At 43.0% G+C, this 8,064-nt stretch overlaps 1 long non-coding RNA gene across 1 annotated transcript; it reads left to right on the top strand.

Annotated features, from left to right (window-relative positions):
* The first annotated feature begins 883 nt into the window (after positions 1 to 883).
* On the top strand, positions 884 to 2,760 carry LOC136626896 (uncharacterized). The gene is made up of 3 exons (XR_010792708.1): positions 884 to 938; positions 1,011 to 1,073; positions 2,547 to 2,760. It is a non-coding gene; the product is annotated as an uncharacterized lncRNA (long non-coding RNA).
* Positions 2,761 to 8,064: the final 5,304 nt, after the last annotated feature.

Below are 8,064 nucleotides of genomic sequence, written 5' to 3'. Positions count from 1 at the left end.
ATGAATTGCGCACCTCCCCCCCCCCCCCCCCCCCCTCATGTAAAAGGACCCTAACATAGATGTGAACTGAGCCTTAAATCTATAGCATGAATGTGCAGTGGATTTTAATTGTAGCATCTGAGACTTTTCTACATCTGAAATTTCACCAATACTACTTGTACTGTAAGATGTAGTTCTGCTATGCAAAACTCTATAGTGTTGGAATAGCCCTAAAACTGCACAAAATAACTTCTACTTTAAAAAATAAATATTTTAAAAACTTATTGCAGTTCTGCACATTACTGACATACCTTGCTGACTTTTTTTTTCCCCTTCAGCAATGGCCTCTTGTGTGGAAGCTCAGGTTGCAGTTGGAAATACTTCAGTGCCTGCAGGTTCACCAGATATGCCTTGTGAGGGAACTCCAGCTCCTGAGACTCTGCCAGCAGATCCTGGAACTTCATCCACTGAGAAGGAGGTTGTAGCAGAGGACACTAACGCTCCTACAGAGGACACTACATCTGCAGAAAATGAGGCTCCATCAGAGGCCACTGAAACTGCAAATGTAGACAATGAAGCTCCATCTGTGGATAATAAGCCTCCATCTGCAGAGAATAAGGACATCGAGGCTCCAGCTACACAGAAAGAGGCTCCATCAGTGGAAACTGGGGCTGAAGTCAAAGAAAATAAAGTTTCATCAACAGAAGGTGAAGTAAAAGCATCGGGTAAGTCTGACACAAGGGGTTGTGACTCTGGACCATGCTTTTATATGATCTGAGGAACCCATGAGTAGTTCTGTGGTTGAGTAGAGTAAAAGATGGCATTGCATCTGGTTGTGATGGAATGGTGACACTGAGTGCTCTAATGAATATGGTGCTTTATTTATATTTTTCCTTCATATCCAGATGTGGAGTCCTTCAAGAAGCCAAATGAGGTGGTACCAAGTTCTAAAACTAAAGGTAGATGTCATAAATATTCCAGGACATTGTAGTAACTCATGAAGGTCCAAATAATGACACTTCTTGTTGTAGGACCTGTTAGTGCTGCTCCATCCAGGAAAAGAACACGGGATGTGACGGGTGATCAATGATAAGGTAATGATTGATCTGTAATCGCAGGATAGTTCTAGTATATCTGTTGCCTAAGTTCCATGTAGTAGCAACAAATGACAAGGTCCTAATATTGTATGTATTCTTCTGTTGGATTCTGTTCTGCTTGTTCATCCCAGGCTGAAATGCAAACTGAAAATATAGAATCTACCCATCCAAAATTTACAAGACTCTGTACACCAAAAAAAAATTCTAAAACCATGACACCATGTATAGATTTATAACAGCAGGTGTGGACCCATTGTGTTACTGACTTGACTTTGGACTGCTCTAAAGGGATTTCTTGCTTTTCAGTCTCTAACTTCCTTGTTTAGAGATCTGGTCTTGGCTGCGGGGTACCGTCAGGTCAGTTCTCCCAGGAGTAATCAGTGCAGTGACATCTGTCCCGGGTAGGCCAAAAGGCATGAAATATGGTACCAGATGAGCAAAAAAAAAACTTAGTTGGTATCCTGTGACAGTTTGGGAAGGCTGTGCATACAGGAAGGGGTTAAAACAGGTGCAAGTAGCAGTTTAACACCTTATCTTGGTACACTAAACTTCTTGCTCAGTCACATTCCCAAGGAAGGGATGCCTTTAAACTCTTATACATAGTTACATAGTTTGTAAGGCTGAATGAAGACAATGTCCCTCTAGTTCAGCCTGTCTAGCCTCCTGTCTTGTTGATCCAGAGGAAGGCAAAAAAAACCCAAGAGCAGAAGCCAATTAGCCCTTTTGGGGAAAAAATTCCTTCCTGACTCCCTAATGGCAATCAGACTGTTCCCTGGATCAACCCCCTAATAGTTTCTACCTGCTTGTAAACCCGGATTAACAAATAACCTTAGATTTATAGCCTATAATAGCCTTCCTTGCTGGGGAGAGCAAAGCAGGCTATTTGTTTGGCCCTCCAAAAGGCAGTATCTGCAAGGTGGATGTCAAAGGAAGGGGAGGGCACCACAAACTGGTTAGCACCCCCAATATTTTGAAACTGATCAGGAAATGGTATGGAAAAGCGACATGGGTTAGAATTGTCAACCTCTAAAATTCTCTCAATGCATTGAATGTCCCAGTTGTGTGTGGGTTTTTTGTTTTTTTTTCATAACGGACAACTACTAACTTATAATAGTGAGGAAAAAAAAGAGGACTACAAGCTTTGTTTAGATGGTTTTAGGGACAATGGGTCTTGATGCAAAATGACTGCACACTAAGCTATTTCACACCACCATATAGGGCCCACATAATATGAAGTATCCAAAATATACAGGTTTATGCAGCTTAAAGACCTACAGGTACTGCTCTATAGTTTGTCTACACTTACAAAGTTAACTCATAAATTCTGAACAATTGCAAACTATAGTACACATCCCCAAAGTGGAGTGTCTGTTTCTTTGCCCACAAATTGGCACAGGGAACCTGACAGATCTGCTTTAATGACTTTGATAACAGAATTAGCATTGAATAACTTGTTCTCTAATGTTTCAGGTTCTTCTCCGGGTGACTCCATCAAAGCTAGAAGTGAGTTAGTGAAGTCTTCTGTGGATCCTCCAATGTCTGGTTTCTGATAAGAAAGGAGTCCCTTTCTGGATGATGTGAGGAGGATGTCCCTGACGAGCCGTCCTCCTGAATAATGGTCTTGTTCCATGGCCTCTCAGCAGTTTGGGCTTCTCTACTGTCCTTCTCAAGGACTCTCCTTCTCCCTGGGTGCTAGAGCAGCCTTTCTTTTCTACTGGAAGGTTTTGAAATAAAACTTGTGAATCTCTGAATTTGTCATGTTGGTCAACTATTTGGTTGTCTAGCTGCAGGAGTCTTGTAAACTTATCCAGATCTTCCAGTGAATAACTTAACTATTATGTTGCTTACATCTTGTAATATAAGACTGTATGAAATAGGAGTTGTATTTGAGGGGCTAAAGGCTGTCTGTCCTAATATCTGCAGTCTTAATGTAACACTGGATCTTCTCAGATCAACATGTGTATTCTCATAGGCAAACACTACATGCAATACAAGTAACCACATGGAGCAATGGCCTATAGAGCCATACCAAAGTAAGAACTTAGCAAGACAAAAAAGGGAAAAAATTCTTCAGCGCTCACACCAAATAATGTGTATGCAGAAATGGATAAAAGATAGAACTTAATCGGTGGAGGCGCCTATAGCCAAGGTGCCTCCCAATCCAGGGTTAACTTATCACACGGAGATGAAAGCCAGCGGTAGCGAAGGTATTTCCATAACTTTTAATATGTGCAATCGAAGTATACACAACGCGTTTCGGCCGGAAGGCCTTTTTCAAGTGTAAAGGTTACATTAAAACATACAAATATATAGATAATTACCTAAAAGATGATGTGTTCTATGGCGAATCCCATCTCCTGTTTGTATAAAGGGGAGGGTCGGGGGAGTGAACAAGGGAGGAGAAGGCGCCGAAATTTGGTGTGATACTCCTTCTGGGAAACCCCTGATGACGTCAATATCGCGTGTGAACCCGCGTCACTACGGGCGCATGGTTAGCCCACATAGGATGACCTCAAGGGGAGTGGCCACCTGCTGGCATCTACCCACCTGTCATTATGTAGTCCAATGATGTGCTCACGTGTTCCGGGTGACTTATAGATCACGTGTATAACCCGCGTCATCGCGGGAGCACAATTTATGCACCTCAAGGGGAGCGGCCGCCTATTAGCACCTGCCCACCTGTCATTTGACGTGCAGTAATTCGACCCACCAACTAGCGTGATGCCGTCCATCTGTATGCAGCACTCCGTCAGGGTCCGCATAACTTATAGGATGTCTGTTTTTGTCTTTATCGTGAGAGGCATTTACACCCAGTTAGCGGCTTCGTTTCATAATGCACTATATTTTATATCATATTATTCCAACCCATGGGGTGTCTATTTGTATAGTATATAAATTATATGCAGGGGCATTTGTCATAATATCTTATGATAGTGCTTATAGGGACGTCATAAATATATTATATAGATTTTATTGTCTCCTTCACCCTGTGAATGGAGTTCCCTCTGGCTGCAGTCTCACCAATGATATGAGATCTCTTCGGAGCACCTTTAAATCTTTGGTTTTATCTGAGAAGATTGACTCTCTGACTGTAGAAGTATCTCGTCAGACAACTATATCCCTGGCACCTCCGCAGTGAGCGCTCTCCTATACATATCCTTCAAAGTAAGAACTGATATTCAGATTTAAAGTCTTTAAATACATCAGACTTGCTGTAGACATTTATCTGATTAAAGCTTGTAGCATAATAAGATGGTGGTCAGTAGCCTTGGATACCATGATGGTGGATGGTCTATTCAGAGGAGGCCTTTGCTCTATATTAAGGGAGAACTGAACAGAGCAGTGCAGCCACATGACAATACTGAGGGACTTGTTCCGCAATCTGTACCATTCGAGTAAGTTGCACAACTTCCTGGCCAAGGAATTACCTAAGGTGCACAAAATCCCCTTCTACACCCGTCTTCCTGAGAAAGTTGGCTGAAGAGCATCTCATAGGATAAAGGGGCTTTCTACTACTTTATATTGCTTCACAACCACTGTAGTCTCTGGTTGTGGCTACCCAGGACATGTAACTGCTGCAGCTAATCATTACCAAAGCAGTGCCCCATAGCCAGTGATTGGCTGCTGTAGTCACATGCCCTGGTCAGCAATCAGGAGTTTCAGTAGTTGTAAAGTAATGGCAGACACCTTCTTAAATAGGTTATCAGCTTTTAAAAACTGATGGCTTGTGATAAGGATAGACCATCAATATCTGGTCGATTCTGCTACAAGCTTAAGTGGACTTCCTTCTGAGTGCATAAAGAACTTTTGTGTTCGCGTTAAAGCAGCAAATGGCTTGAGATGCTCCTAGGAGGACCTCCTACTTGTGCAGAATGAAAGAATAAGGAATGTTTCCATTTAGAAGATCTTTGACGCAGAAACAATGCATGGAAGTTTTCAGTTGGAGAAACTTATGCAACACACTTGTGACTATACCCAAAAAGGCACCTTCACACACACACTAGTTACTGTGAACATTCTGCAGCAATTATCCTGTGAGACTACAATTGCAGAGTCTGGACCTAAAATGGCAGTGGTTACATATAGATGTAGTACACTTCCTCACCAATTTGGTGACCACATTGGGAAAGATATAAATCTAAAGATTCTCTGTAAGAGTAATTCAGTACAGTTGTAGCCAGTGATACATTTTTGACAGTTTCTTTTCCCTTCAGTCTGACCCAGACCACCATGATATCTTCCAGCTACACATTTTTGGCTCATCACTATTTTCATCACCCTCACTACCATGTATGTGCACCATGTAACCTGTGCCCTCTGCCACATGGTTTTGCTTAGTGCAGGGGGTATGATGCAATGACAATCACACTGGCTGCAGCTAATTCTTGACATTTCTGTCTGTGGGTGTGACTTCTATAAGGGCAGATGGTAGTGCAAGGAGCCTATGGTTTCCTGCTAGACCCTAGGTCTCAATTGTATTAGTATCAAGTAAAGTTTTGCCTGGGCAACATGGGCTCCGCCATGTAAGTGTGCCCAGGGCTATTGCCCCCTTCCTAGCTATGATTCTGAGTGAAGTGGCTCTGGAGATTGCAATTACTCCAAGCAACTTGCATGATCACTCAGCCCTCAATGCCAGTTACATGTCTAGTGGCCTAAAATGCATATATCCATAAATGTCTATAGTTGTCCCATATGTCATGTCTTAATTGTAGATGCACTGTGCAAATTGTCTTGTCAGTAGTTGTGTATTGCACAGCTGCAGCACGCAAGAGGTTAACATCTATGAATGTTTGAGTTATGTCTGAAAATGTAACAATATATGTTGTCCATGATAGATATATGGGTTTTGCAAGGGGTACAAAAGATGAAAAGTCCTTGGTTTAGAAAGTTTGTGGAGAGAGCAAGGAGTTTGTGTTTGGGTTACCTGTAGGCACCTACAGCTACTGAAGAAGAGGAAAGGTACTGGAAGCTCGTACCCAGGATCCTATCCCCCTGGTGCGAGTAAAGTGGAGTCTGCCATGCAGTGTCTGAAAACATGCAGAAAGAGTCAGCATTCAGTGGAGTGTCTTCTCCAGGAGCGTCTATCAGATAACTAAGACTGTGGACCCGGTGTCATCCTGTGTTCTCCTTCCTGACATCTTCAATTGTCTCCTGCGCTGGCATGTACTTTCCAATCATCCGTTTGTAAATTAACCTGCTGAAACGTTACAAGTAAAAGTTCTGGTTGCTGCCTGTTCCCAGACAGTCTAAAGTTCAGTTACCTAAGTTTATTCAGGTAACCGCTACACCAGCATTTCCTTGAGAAGCCTGTCAGGACTTTGGCAAAGGGTTACACGCATCGCTCAGGGGAGGAGTTGGTAGTACCACTGTGACATCCCTAACTACCCTGCCATCTCCTCAGTGGTATGCCCAGCGCCTCTGTCACTGCACATGTAGTAATGATTAATTTCCATTATGGGTTTTAAAAGCCTTTCAGGTTACTATTTCATGTAAACTCCACGAAAATCTCTAGACTTGTGCATCAAACATAAAGCCCAATGTGCCACTGAATGCCATACATGGGTATACATCATCCAGAGGCCTTATGTGCGCCTTAAGCTTGCATCTTAAATGTATTTTGGCTCTAGATTGGTGTACAAAATGCCAGTCTAAGCAAATCTGCCCCCAGGGACTTATTTGTGTGTCCATGATTTCTGTGGCCAGAAACCCATAGACAGCTGTTTTGGGGTGATTGCCCCTCATCATACAGTAGGTTTCTGGCTTACCTGGTGATAGGCCTGTGACATGGGCCTGTGACAGTTCATCTTTGAACTGATGAAACATGCAGAAACGTATTCTCAGATTGGAAATCTGTTCTCTCTAAGGAATTGTAAACCATTGCTTCTGATGCAAAAAGTGTGAACATCTGGCTAGTATGTATCACAAGGACCATAATGATGACGACTTTTTAAATGAATGTGAGCATCTCAAGCACTCCATGGCTAATGGTGAAAATTGTAAGCCTCCTCTGCTTTGTACACAAAATCAATACCAACAATTTGAAATCTGTATTCTCAAATGCTGAAGTTGCCCCCAGTGTTTGTGTATGATATGACATCCTTAAGACCATTGACATCACTCCAATAATAAAGCCATTCTCTGCAAAAGAAATGCCACACATGTTTGTTATAATAAATTAGTAGTACTTTTATACTGCATACAGCTGCCACCTGCACACGAATGGGTTTTTGCTGTGGAAGTCACGGCGGGTGTCTGCAGTAAAAAAAATTCATAGCATGCTATGGAAAAACACTTTTTCCTGCACACTTGTGGAAACCAATTGCAGTTTCCGCGAGTGGAGGAAAAAGTGCAGAATGCTCCATTTTCGTGTGGTGTCAATGGAAGTCATCCAACCCGCAGCCCATCCAAAATTAAAGGGGTTGTCCCGCGGCAGCAAGTGGGGTTATACACTTCTGTATGGCCATATTAATGCACTTTGTAATATACATCGTGCATTAAATATGAGCCATACAGAAGTTATTCACTTACCTGCTCCGTTGCTAGCGTCCCCGTCGCCATGGTGCTGTCTAATTTAGCTGTCTTCTGGCGTTTTTAGACGCGCTTGCGCAGTCCGGTCTTCTGGCTGTTGAATGGGGCCGCTCGTGCCGGAGAGCTGGTCACCACGTCGTCATCGTAGCTCCACCCCGTCACGTGTGCCGATTCCAGCTAATCAGGAGGCTGGAATCGGCAATGGAATGCAAGGAAGGAGAAGAAAATCCATGGTGCACCATGGGAGAAGACCAGCGGCACCATCTTTAAAAGAAGAAAAGAAGAAGCTGCAGAACGCTGATGCAGGTAAGCGCAATGCCATTTTTAAAAACTAACCTATGCTTTCTTTTTAACAGGGCAGAATGCGGGGGTAAGTGAAAAAAAAAATTTCCGCTTTCGCCGCGGGACAACCCCTTTAACATTGCAGACAGGTCACAGATTCTGCGTCATTGCCTAGCGA

The sequence above is a fragment of the Eleutherodactylus coqui genome, chromosome 5 (assembly GCF_035609145.1).
Source record: "Eleutherodactylus coqui strain aEleCoq1 chromosome 5, aEleCoq1.hap1, whole genome shotgun sequence".
NCBI classification, from domain to species: Eukaryota; Metazoa; Chordata; class Amphibia; order Anura; family Eleutherodactylidae; genus Eleutherodactylus; species Eleutherodactylus coqui.
This window is presented reverse-complemented; position numbering and strand designations above follow the sequence as displayed.